This window comes from Saccopteryx leptura, chromosome 3 (genome assembly GCF_036850995.1).
Source record: "Saccopteryx leptura isolate mSacLep1 chromosome 3, mSacLep1_pri_phased_curated, whole genome shotgun sequence".
In the NCBI taxonomy this organism is placed as follows: Eukaryota; Metazoa; Chordata; class Mammalia; order Chiroptera; family Emballonuridae; genus Saccopteryx; species Saccopteryx leptura.
This window is the reverse complement of record NC_089505.1, coordinates 1558404-1571042: the sequence shown is the minus strand read 5'-3', so window position 1 is coordinate 1571042 and position 12639 is coordinate 1558404. Positions and strand designations below refer to the sequence as shown.

The following is a 12639-nucleotide window of genomic DNA, read 5'->3' as shown; positions in this document are numbered from 1 at the left end:
GTTGGGAAGGAAACAGCCTGGACTCTGAAGCGTTCCCTCTGACTCTCGTCCCACGACGAGGTGGGCTGTGTGCGAATGGAGCAGCCACGCTGGGGTCACCGGCGGGCGGGAAGCAACCCGTCCTCCGTGAAGCAACAGCGCACCGCTGATAAAGCCATCGGCACCGAGCCCAGCCCTGTTTCCTTCGGTTCCCTGGTGTCATCCTGCGGTTCTGACGTGCTGAAGACTCACTGTGCACAGACTCGCTGCCACAGGTGCTGAGCACGTTCCAAAAAAAACCAGTGTCAGAGGGGCCCTCGGGGTGTGTCCTGAGGCGCTCTGCCCTCCGCTGGGCGGAGCATTCCCGTGATGAAGACTGGAATTGCGTAGTCAGCCTCAAGGTGTCCCTCACATCTGTTTGAATAGACATCCGTGGCACGTTTTCTGCTGGGTGGGAGAGCGCTCACGGTCACAGCAGGGGCCCTCCACGTGGTTGCCTGTTACCCTCAGACGGGCTGTGTTCAAAGACTTTCCTGTAACGACACGCCAGCCATCCGCTTTCGGTTCCTTTGTTGTTCTTCTTCTTTTCCTCCTTCTCCTGGCATGGAAAAATTTTCATAGAAGAGCTATTATCATGTGAAATCAGCTGATCTTACAAAATAGGCTTTCGTGCTTTTTTAGGCTAGATTCGGTCCCGGACTGGGCAGCTCCCGGACTCCAGAGCCTGTGGGTGACTGCCCTGTGAGTCACTAGCGGAAAGGGGACAGGTTGGGCTCTGGCGTCCTCTTTGATTGGGGAGCCAGAAGGACAGCCCGTACTGAGCGCACAGTTTTCATAATTATGTTGCCTGCAGGGCTGCCACCTGTCCTAATTTGATCTGATTAAGGTGAACCGCAAAAGCCGTCCTCATTTCTCTCCACGTGGAGCGGTGCCAAGCTTCAACGCAGGAAGGGGCCAGAGGCGAGGTGGGACGTGGGTGGACCAGCGGGCTCGCTGCCACCGGGGGTGCGAGCTCAGAGGCACATTCTGCAGAGGGTTTCCGCAGCTGCTGCCGGAATGTTAAATGCAATAATGCCTGAACCCGGCAGTCGCTGGGCTTTGGGGAATGCGTCCCATTTCGATTGTCTGAAGGACTTGCAATTATACGTGTCGAGGTGACTCGCTGACAGGAATGTCATCATTCAGTGTTGGGTTACAGGACAGTGCCCACAGTGGGAAAGTGAGCAGCCGTGACAGATGGTGTATGTGTGCGTGTCATTTGACGTGAAAAGATGTCCACTCAGATTATTAGATAAAAAGAACAAGATAGGGAGCATCACACACAGTGTGATGCCACATGTTTGAAAGTGTGTGTGTGTGTGTGTGTGTGTGTGTGTGTGTGTGCATGCGCGCACGTGCACAGTTACCTAGAGGAATAAGTCACAAAAAATATTTATTGAGACTTTCTGGGTAGTGGGATTTCTAGTTTTTATTTACTATGTATTTTAATATTTTATAAGGACCACGGAGAAAAAAAAACACCAGCTCTATTTTTGGGAAAACACATTTGTTTAAAGAAAGACAGAGAGTTGTAAATATTAAACATTTTCTTAACACCTCCTAAATAGGGAAAAAACCCCTCTGGAAATGATACTCCGACAGCAGAACTTTCAAGGAATAAGGAATACTTGTACCTCTTTCCCCCTCCCCCCAATCGCACTGAGCCACTATGTAACCCAATTTTATTCTTAATTTCTTGTCGCAAGATGGGCTTTTTGTCTTAAACTCTCTCTTTTTCAAAGAGCCTAATACCATCTGTCCTAACAGCTACCTGCTCACATATCCGTATTTTTGTCACTTGTCCTGAAGATTTTAAAGAGGACAGAGCAGTACTGCAGATAGTCGAGGAACTAGATACCCCCCTCCCCCACGTACGCAGAATGCCATCGGTCACCAAACCCGGGTGAGAGGAGAGAATCCGACAGAAAGCTCAGGGTTTCTGGAACACTCTTTGGTTTATCATCACAAAATTAACCATGGATCTATTTTGGTTTAGAAGTTTGTCAAGATTTCGCAGAATTATTCTGGGGTTTTGGAAGAAGGCGTCTAAGTAGAAAGAGCTTGGCCGGGATTCGGTCGTCGGATTCCGAGCTGTTTCGGTGGCTGTGATCCAGCACCGACCTGGGTGGGGGTGACTCCCCAGATGTGGCTGCCCGGTTCCCCCAGGCTGGGCTGAGTGAGGGTGGATCAGAGTCGGAGACCCGGCAATGAACTTGCCTCCTGTGTTCACGGCACTTGCGTCTGGTTTACTGTATCCATATTATAAAGTGAGTAATAGTATACAAAGTAGTCCTCTTCAGTGCAGGTCATGTCAGGTAGACGCAACATTGTGATGTATAGATCGTCAAAGGGATGCTCTCAGCTTCCAAGATTCACATCACAAGTAGTTTCCTGATGTTCTCGATAATTTAACAGAGAGCTGGTTTTCTTGCAGCGGAATATTTCTGCTGTTATAAAATAAGATGACTATCAAAAGAATTGGGTTGTCCCTGGAACGTCTGTCCTTTGAATCAGCTCTTTTAAGATTCCTCTCTCTAAAAAGCCAGGGTGTCTTTAGAAGAAGGACTTTGCACTTGAGCAACACCCAGTAGATAAAAGTGAAGATGGGAAGGGGGAGCGAGCTCCCTCTCACCGGGGTGGGGGGCACCACACGAGGCCCATTGGGAAGCTACTTGCTAAGTCAAAGGCTCCTTTCCGGTCTTGAGAAGCACATAATAGAAAAGAAACAAAAAAGCCCTGGCTGGTTGGCTCAGTGTTGGAGCGTCGGCCTGGCATGTGGAAGTCCCGGGTTCGATTCCCGGCCAGGGCACACAGGAGAAGTGCCCATCTGCTTCTCCACCCCTCCCCCTCTCCTTCCTCTCTGTCTCTCTCTTCCCCTCCCACAGCCGAGGCTCCATTGGAGCAAAGTTGGCCTGGGCGGTGAGGATGGCTCCATGGCCTCTGCCTCAGGTGCTAGAATTGCTCTGGTTGCAACAGAGCAATGCCCCAGATGGGCAGAGCACCGCCCCCTGGTGGGCATGCCAGGTGGATCCCGGTCAGGCGCATGTGGGAGTCTGTCTGACTGCCTCCCCGTTTCCAGCTTCAGAAAAATACCAAAAAAGAAAAAGAAAATAGACAAAATCTAGATGCATTCAGATGGGAGTGTGTGGACGGCCGAGACCACCATGAGCCTGAGACTGTTTCATGAGATGTGTCTCCTTCCTTGGTTCCCTCAGGAGCAACTGCTGACGATTGAACAAATGAATGCACAGGACAGTTGGCCACTCCCCTGTCCCAGCCGCAGACATGCAAGAGAGGCAAGGCTGGGGGGGGGGGGGGGCAAGGCATGAGGAAGACATCAAAACTTCCAAGGAACTTTTTAATCTGCACTGCCCTCCCCTCCCAGATAAGACCTCCCCTAACAGCCACACCCACAAGGGCCATGTCAAATCACCCCAGGTGGGAGACGCACAGCCCTGGGAGGGTTCCGCTGGGGCCCCTTACCCGACTTTACCATTATTCAGCCCCCCAACTGTGCCCTCGCCGCAGGGTTCTTTAGGGTCACTAAATAATACAGTGGGGAGAGTTTGCAGCAGAGACATGGCTGTGAAAATGGAAATAAAACAAAATAGGTAGACAGGGCTCAATGCACCAAAACATGAGCTCCAGCTGCAGAGATTCTGAATGTAATTGTGGTCAGTGTGAAGGAAGTCCCTCCGGAGGTGTGCGGGAGGCCCGGGCCCGGGGCCTGGTGTGGGGTGTGACGCACAGGCCCAGCCCAGCCCCCTCGTGCAGAGGACGACACTACATTCGGATTTGTGTCTGCAGATGTTTTTCCTTCTGTCTGTGTTTTTTTTTTTGTTTTGTTTTTTGTTTTTTTTCATTTTCTGAAGCTGGAAACAGGGAGAGACAGTCAGACAGACTCCCGCATGTGCCTGACCGGGATCCACCCGGCATGCCCACCAGGGGTGACACTCTGCCCACCAGGGGGCGATGCTCTGCCCCTCCGGGGTGTCGCTCTGCCCCTCCGGGGCATCACTCTGCTGCGACCAGAGCCACTCTAGCGCCTGGGGCAGAGGCCAAGGAGCCATCCCCAGCGCCCGGGCCATCTTTGCTCCAATGGAGCCCTGGCTGCGGAAGGGGAAGAGAGAGACAGAGAGGAAGGAGAGGGCGGGGGTGGAGAAGCTAATGGGCACTTCTCCTATGTGCCCTGGCCGGGAATCAAACCCGGGTCCCCCGCACGCCAGGCCGACGCTCTACCGCTGAGCCAACTGGCCAGGGCCAGTCTGTGTTTTTTTTTAAAAACCTTTACATCGTGGAAGTTTACCCACATACAAAGTAAAAAGAATAATACATAGTACAGTGAGCCTTCACACACACACCCCTCAGCTAAATGGTCATCGGTCTACCTCCAGTCACCAAGTAACCAAAACACAAAGATTGCAGATACGGTGGGGACCAACAGTCTGTGAGCTGCGACCGGGAGGGACAACACAGAGGCCTGAGCAGCCCCTCTTGGGCGTGGCCGAGGGGCCGAGCATTCTCCCTGGGGACACCGCCGCCTCCACATCGGTGAGAGTTCTTCACGTAAAAGGTGGTGCGTGTACGAACTTCCTAAAGGACCAGTGGTCATCTTCAGCTTTGAAACACCGACTGCATCACAGTCAGATCATTTTTGTGTCCTCGTGGACAAGAGCTTCAAGCCAGCAGTCTGTAAACAGTTTTCCCTGGGAGGTGCAGGGGGGAGGGTGGCCGGAGTTAACCGTCCATCCGGGGCTCTACATCCTCGGGCCCTGGCGCAGCCCTGGGCTGGGCACGTAGGAGGCTGGAGCCCAGCCTTTGCCAGCTGTTGGTGGGCCCCCCGGAAACCCGCCCCATTGGCGAGAAGGGCCCCATTCTCCCTGTGTTTTAAGGGAGGGAATGCTTGTCAAAGCAGAACTTCCAAATATGAATAGCAAATCTGGACTCGGTAGAACTCTGCTGACAGAGGAGAACTACTCGTGTTTAGTCATCTGGGCTCATTAAAATAAAGAATGATTACTAATTTTCATATGGGGAAATGTAAGGCTCTGGGCAACAACCCATGGGATAATTAACAATATCGCTGAGACTGTGCGCTTTTCCCCGCCATAGAATCTGTTATTTGTTTGTTAGTTTGACTTTTCTGTTTTAGTTTTTAGTTGTCTCCTCTCTTTCAAGTGTCACTCACATCAGCATCCAGACTTTAAGTATCTGAACTATAGAAAAGCAATGCTGAATCAAAGGAGCAGCACTAAGAGCGCTTAAATTTTATTTATTTTTTTAGAATTTGAAATATGCCTTTCAGTAATGAAAGCAAGTGCCCGCACTCAGATGAATAAAAGAAACAGAATGCATAGCACTAAAGTAATAAGGAAAATTACTGACATAAATTTAAAATATAAAAAAACTAGAAACAGAATATTATGAAGTTCTTGTAAAAAAATGTATTTAAAAAATTATGAAGACAGATTTTAAGCCTCCTTTAAATTGTATCAACTCTTAAAGTCCAATAACATTTCTTTCATATTATTTTAGATGTTATTTGTTTTCTCAAATTTAGTGATGCCTAAATATCATACATACCGGGGAAGTCCATCTTAACACATTCTTTAAGATGTGGCAAAGAGTACGATTCAAAAATAAATACCGAGAGTTTCCCGTTTATAAACAGGGAAAGACTGGCCGGATAGCTTGGTTGGTTGGAGCATCATTATGGAGCGTGCGTGAAGGTTGCCGGTTCGATTCCCAGGTCAGGGCACATACAGGAACACAGGTCAGGGCACATACAGGAACACAGGTCAGGGCGCACACAGGAACACAGGTCAGGGCGCATACAGGAACACAGGTCAGGGCGCATACAGGGACACAGGTCATGGCACATACAGGGACACAGGTCAGGGCACATACAGGAACACAGGTCAGGGCACATACAGGAACAGCTCGATGTACCTGTCTCTTTCTCCCTGCATCTCTCTCTCTCTCTCTCTCTCAAAAAAATCAAAACAAAAACATAAACAGGGTGTATTCTTTAAACGTGCACGTACACAAGTCGTCTGGGATCTTGGGGTACTTTCACTCTAAAGAAACCTCATTAATTTAACCATGATAATTAGTCGCCCAGTTGACCTACTAACCTTATTTAACAGAACTTTTACTGATACGTTGTACATGGTCTGAGTCTTCTTTTTGATTGGGTCCAATCCCTGAGTTCTGCTTTCCCCATAATGTTAACTAGACACTGACACGCTCATCTGAGTAAGCTAACCGCCCCACCGTCAATGGGAGAGAGGTTAAATGCACTTAACGTGTGTTAAGATCATTCATCCATTCCTTCCCCCTTTCCCTTCTCTTATGTCCATAAGGTGAGCTTTCCAGAGTGGCAGGAGGAGAGAGCCATGTTCTGGGGTCACTTTATACTATGAGACCCTGGCACCCCGCATGGTCACTCCTGTGTCCAGCACCCAAATTCAGTCTGTCACCTGAGGCACACCGCGTGCTGAAAACACCACCTCCTAGAAATGGAAAGCAAAAATTATTCAAAACATAGGTGTGGGCAACATGTCAAGAATATATACACTGTGAATAATTTTCTAATTTTTAAAACTGTTTCGACCTCATAACAATACAAAAATGAGAAAAAAATTTAAGTGTCTTCAGTTTTTTTGTCACTGTCTTTTCTGTCCTGCCTTTCATGTATTCTGTGTCCATTCTCCCAACGACCACCAAGGAGCCTTCTGATCCCACAGGTCTACGGCCGTGAGAGGCCCCGCCACGGGGACAGTCATGGGCAGTTACAGGAAGGGGGTCCAAGTTCACACAGTTTGTGGAGCTGGGCCGCAGTGGTTAAAGCGGATCGTTCAGGTGGGGAAGCAATTGGACCCGAGCGAGATTCATTACAATCCATGCGGGGCTGGGTGTTTGGGGACAGTGGACCCAATGTTTTTTGAAAGGATCCTTGATAAGAAAACAGTTATCTTATCGGTGAGCAGTCCATTGTCCTATTCAAGGAGATGGCTACTCTGAGAAGCAAGCTGGTTAAATTATTTGCAGGAACTTCCTGAAGCCAACAGCGACGTTATTTATAGCGTTACACGCTTCTCTTTCGAGGCAGGATTTTTCTGGAACAAGCAGTGGGGTCTCGGTTCCCAGCCCCCGCAGTTGAGCTGTGTGTGCGGCTGGTGGTTTCCATTCTCGTCTCTGCCCACGTGCCCAGTGCCCACGTGCACAGTGCCCACGGGCTTGGCTTCCCTGTACACACTTGGTCTTCCAGCCTCTGGGCTTTTTGATCCCAATTCTCCTCCTCTTTTTTTTTTTCTAACAGCTCCTCGTTGATTGTTCTCTGCACACTTGGCTGTCTCTCCTTTTATGGTTTGTTGACGATGTGCCTGTCACTTCTTCAGTGAGCTCCCTGAGGCGGAGTCGCTGCCTGGCTCACTTGGCTTTCTCTGCCGCACCTGGCTTCACACACCTTAGACACACACAGAAACATTGTTCCATGAAGAAGAAGTCAATGTTTGGTTAGAATTCACCCCCCCCCCATAATGATAACAGGAATACTTACTATCAGAAAAATAAAAACAGCTGACCACTTTCTGATGGTGTCTCCTTATGAATGAGACTTCCTCTTCGGCATTACCCCATGGGAAGACAGGTCATCTCATAGTCAGTAGGAGTTGACTTCTGAAGGGACATTTGGATGAATACAGTGGCTACAATGAACTGGATAATATGAATGTTTGTCTAAATCAGTGGTAGTCAACCTGGTCCCTATCGCCCACTAGTGGGTGTTCCAGCTTTCATGGTGGGCGGTAGTAGAGCAACCAAAGTATAAATAAAAAGATAGATTTGGCCCTGGCCAGTTGACTCAGTGGTAGAGCATTGGCCTGGCGTGCAGAAGTCCTGGGTTCGATTCCCGGCCAGGGCACACAGGAGAAGCGCCCATTTGCTTCTCCACCCCTCCCCCTCTCCTTCCTCTCTGTCTCTCTCTTCCCCTCCCGCAGCCGAAGCTCCATTGGAGCAAAGATGGCCTGGGCGTTGGGGATGGCTCCTTGGCCTCTGCCCCAGGTGCTAGAGTGGCTCTGGTCACAACAGAGCAACGCCCCGGAGGGGCAGAGCATCGCCCCCTGGTGGGCAGAGCGTCGCCCCCTGGTGGGCAGAGCATCGCCCCCTGGTGGGTGGGCAGAGCATCGCCCCCTGGTGGGCAGAGCGTCGCCCCCTGGTGGGCGTGCCAGGTGGATCCCGGTCGGGTGCATGCAGGAGTCTGTCTGACTGTCTCTCCCCGTTTCCAGCTTCAGAAAAATACAAAAAAAAAAAAAAAAAAAAAGATAGATTTAACTATAGTAAGTTGTTTTATAAAGATTTATTCTGCCAAACTTAGCAAAAAGCTGACATAAACTACTTGGTAAGTAATTATTATTATATGCTTTAACTTGCTGTAACTCTGCTTTAAAAATTTTATAAAGTAAAATTATTTCCCTACGTTATAAATGACCATTACTGTGGAACCGGTGGGCGGTTAGAAAATTTTACTACTAACAGAGATACAAAAGTGGGAGGTAGATATAAAAAGGTTGACTAATCCTGGTCTAAATCATGACAACGCAAACATCTTAACAGATGCTGCATTTTCAGCTCTGAGATGAGGCTACATTAATATTTACGGCTTCTTTCAGCTTATTGTTAAAGCTACAAAATAGACACAGTTCTATGCTGCCCAACTCCAAAAAGCATACTTTCTTACATAGTGGTTATGCTAAAAGGTGTTTCCCCCTCAAACTGTATGCATGCTCACATATGTTAATGATAAATACAAACCAGGTGTGTGATTTCTTAAATTTTTATTCAGTTTTCCCTCAAGGTGTCTGTATGTACCTTACCTTAAGTCTTCATGTGGGTTAGTTATTACAAAAAGTTATAAACGTACGATTTGATATAGGAAATTACATGGTGTTCACCCATGACCCACTACCCAGCTTTGTTAGTGTCTGACTTTTTACTCTGCTTCAGGTAACTCTGTCAGGTTAAGTAATGGTTTTATGTCTCTGTTTTATCATCTGTAAAGTGGGTATAATGATAGTACCTACTGTATAGGATAGCTGTGAGATTCAATGAACTACTATTTGGGAAGCACTAAAAAGAGTGCTTTGTGCATAGTAAGTGTCACAGAAATGTTAGCTTTCATTTTTGACCATGATAATGAAGTTTGAACGGCAGGTTTAAAGCATCCTCTCCTCTTTCCTGTGATCCCATTCCACCCTCTGCTTTCCCTAAACTTGGCGTTTATCATTTGTATGCATTATAGTTGTGCCCAGCCAGGCAGTGCTGCAGTGGATAGAGCATTGGACTGGGATGCTGAGGACCCAGGTTTGAAACCCCAAAGTCACTGGCTTCAGTGTGGGATCATAGACATGACCCCACGGTCACTGGCTTCAACAAGGGGTCACTGGATCTGCTGTAGCTCCCAGGTCAAGGCACATATGAGAAAGCAGTCAATGAACAACTAAGGTACCACAACGAAGATTGATGCTTCTCATCTCTCTCCCTCCCTCCCTGTCTGTCCCTATCTGTCTCTCTTGCTAGATGATAGATATATAGATATAGATATAGATATAGACAGATATAGCTATGGTTGTATGTATCCATGTTGTTTAGTAGGTTTTGTAAACTTCAATAAATGACATTATAATATACATGAACTATCACAACATTCTTTTCTTAACTTGATGATATTTAGATTTGTCTATTTGATATAGTTTACCCTAGTTAATTCTCAATTCACTTCCTAAAAGTCTTTGCTTAAATGCCATTTTCTCCGTAAGAAATACCGAACACCTTATGTAAGATTATCCCTCCCTCTGCTCTGCCCCCTTACACTATTCTATTGTTGCTTTTTTCTTCTTTGACATGGTGCTCATCGCCCTCTAAAACATTCCATCATTTACCTACTCACTGTTGATCTGTGCTGTCCCTCTGCCCCTGGGAACACAGGCTCCAAGGAGGGGTTTTTGTCTGTTTTCAGTTTCTCGCTAATGTGACTCAAGTCCCGAGCGCTGCCCGGCCAGAAGTGGGTGCCCGATGTAGACTTGCTGAATGAGATCATCTGTTACTGATGGCCATCGCAGATGTTTCCTTTCACTGTTACCATTGCTACAAAAACTGTTGCAGTAAATGCTCCTACATACCTCCCTGTGTAACTGTGTGCATTTTTCTCTGCCACATATTTACAAGTGAAATTGCTGAGTACTAGGTGACTAGCTGGGTGCAAGGAGACTAGCTTCCAGGTTCTTTTTACTGGTCTGGGATGTCTCCCATCCATTCTGTGCTCGCTGTTAAAAACAATGCACAGAACAATCGTTTATAGACATAAATAGAAACCTATCCGCAGAGAGAAATTAGCTGATGAGCTTGATTTTATTCATCAAAGTGATCATGCTTTGAATTCGATTATGTCAAGTCCCACCGCCAACTTGGAAGGCAACTGCTCAGTCAAGAGGCCTGAGTGAATTTTCCATGGACACTCCTCGCGCCTGACTCTCAGATGAACTCAGAAATGGCTGCTTCAGCCAAGGGCGTGGAGACCCCAATCAGCCTGGCTTAGCTGGAGTGGCAGGCGCCCATCGAACCCGTTCCCGGTGCCCAGCTCTGGCTGACGGCGTCTGGCTGCATTGCCTCTGATCACACCGCGTCGTCATTGATTTCCTATGCTTTCTGCTTCCCCAGCCAGTTTCCCTTTCAAAGCTGCCCTTAAAGAGAACATAGACGGTAACTGGAATTGTCAAGGCTCCACGAGGGATTCTAAGCTAGAGCCAACGGAGAAATGAATCCTCCGGGCATTTTACACCGAACAGCAGCCATCTGCAAATTGCGATGACTCATGTCGGGCGCCTGGTTCCAACTACACACCGGAGAGCTGAAATCCAGTCCAGCTTGTACCCCAAGCCTGGGTGCCCACGGTTTGCCACTGAACCCAGAGGACATCACGAAGCCCCGGTGATGGATGACAAGGGAAACGAAAAGGAAAAATAGTGCTTGAAGACTCATGTGGTTTTCTAATGCTTTTTACTGGGATATGTTTTCCAAATGAGTTTCCCCTACTTTTCACCGTGTGGCTATGGAGGAAATTCAGCTTCCAGAGTTCAGTTAGTCCCCCAAAGTGTTTATTTTGTGTGTTGTTGTTGGTGGTGGTTTTAATAGCTATTAGTGACTTCATGGAAACAAGTCACAATTTTGCAATGCATTTTCCTGAAGAGAATCCCAGTTAGACTGAAATCGTCTTTATGGTATGGGAATAGAATAAAAGTAAATGTTGATTAAAGAGACTAACCGAAATAAAAATCTCAGTTTCCAAGTTACCCTTTAAAATGATAGGATTCACTTCTGTCTTCATATGGGTTTTTTTTTTAAATAAAAATTTTAAGTTTATTTTTAAGCCCTGGACAGTTGGCTCAATGGTAGAGCATCGACCCGGCATGCGGATATCCCGGGTTCAATTCCTGATCAGGGCACGCAGGAGAATTGATCATCTGCTTCTTCCCCCCATTCCTCCCCCTTCTCTCTCTATCTCTGTCTTCTCCTCCTGGGGCCATGGCTCAATTGCTTCCAGCGAGTTGGCTCCTGACACTGAGGATGGCTCTGTGGAGCCTCCTCCTCAGATGCTAAAAATAGCTCAGTTGCTGAGCAATGGCCCAAGACGGGCAGAGCATCACAGCTCCATGTGGGTTTGCCAGGTGGATCCTGGTTGGGCGCATGCAAGAGTCTGTCCCTTTGTTTTCCCTTAAAAAAAAATCATTTTAATGCCAAGTAGACAACTTATTTCTATTTCCAGGAAGCTCAGATTTTAGGAAGTAGTTGCAAGAGATAAATACAGTGTTTCATAGTTGGGAAATTAAAAAAATAACAGTAGACAAGCATAACCCACAAGCAAATCTCCAGGATACGCCTCGTATGAGATGGAATTCTAATTTAAGTGACCACAGCCAACTAGACAGGCTTTTAAAACTGGGTCAAGAACAAGAAACATAAGGAAATGCCAGAAGAAGAACGGGCCCTCTCTGAGAAGACAGGACCACGTTAGCAGGTGCAGAGGCTCCCGGCTCCTGTTTTCTGGGCGAGGAGAGTGTTTCTTGTGTCAGGAAGACAGACCAGGAGATATCAGGAGGAACTTGCACTTTAAACTAAGAACAGCACAAGGACCACTTTCTGTTCTTGTTTGGACCAAACACTTGCTCTAAATCACTCTCTGAGCCGCCGCCAGGAATCTTTGGGGCACCGTAAAGAAAGAAAAGCCAGAATTAAGAGCTTGGAGGTGGATTTTTCTTTTATTTCTTTTTTTAACTTTTCAAAATGAGGAAAGATCGAATCTCAAAGATTGAAAAACAATGAGTTTATAATCAGTTTCAGTCATCAGTGCCAAAAAAAAAAAAAAAAAGTGTGAGCACTTGTCAAGCCACGTGACATCATCGGCGCCAGCTCTGAGTCTCCGGAACCGAGGATGGAAGACGTCACCTGTGAGGGGCGGGATGTGCTCCTTGTGAGACTTCTTGCCTTGAAGGTGACGGCTGGAGCCTGGGTGGGGACCTGGCCTTGGGGACAGATGGGTGGTGCCCACGGGGTTCTGTTAAA

General features: G+C 47.6%; 1 protein-coding gene across 1 annotated transcript in view; it reads left to right on the top strand.

Moving 5' to 3' along the window:
- PRKN (parkin RBR E3 ubiquitin protein ligase) overlaps positions 1–12639 on the top strand; it is an 893077-nt gene that overhangs the window by 864262 nt on the left and 16176 nt on the right. The window lies entirely within an intron of this gene.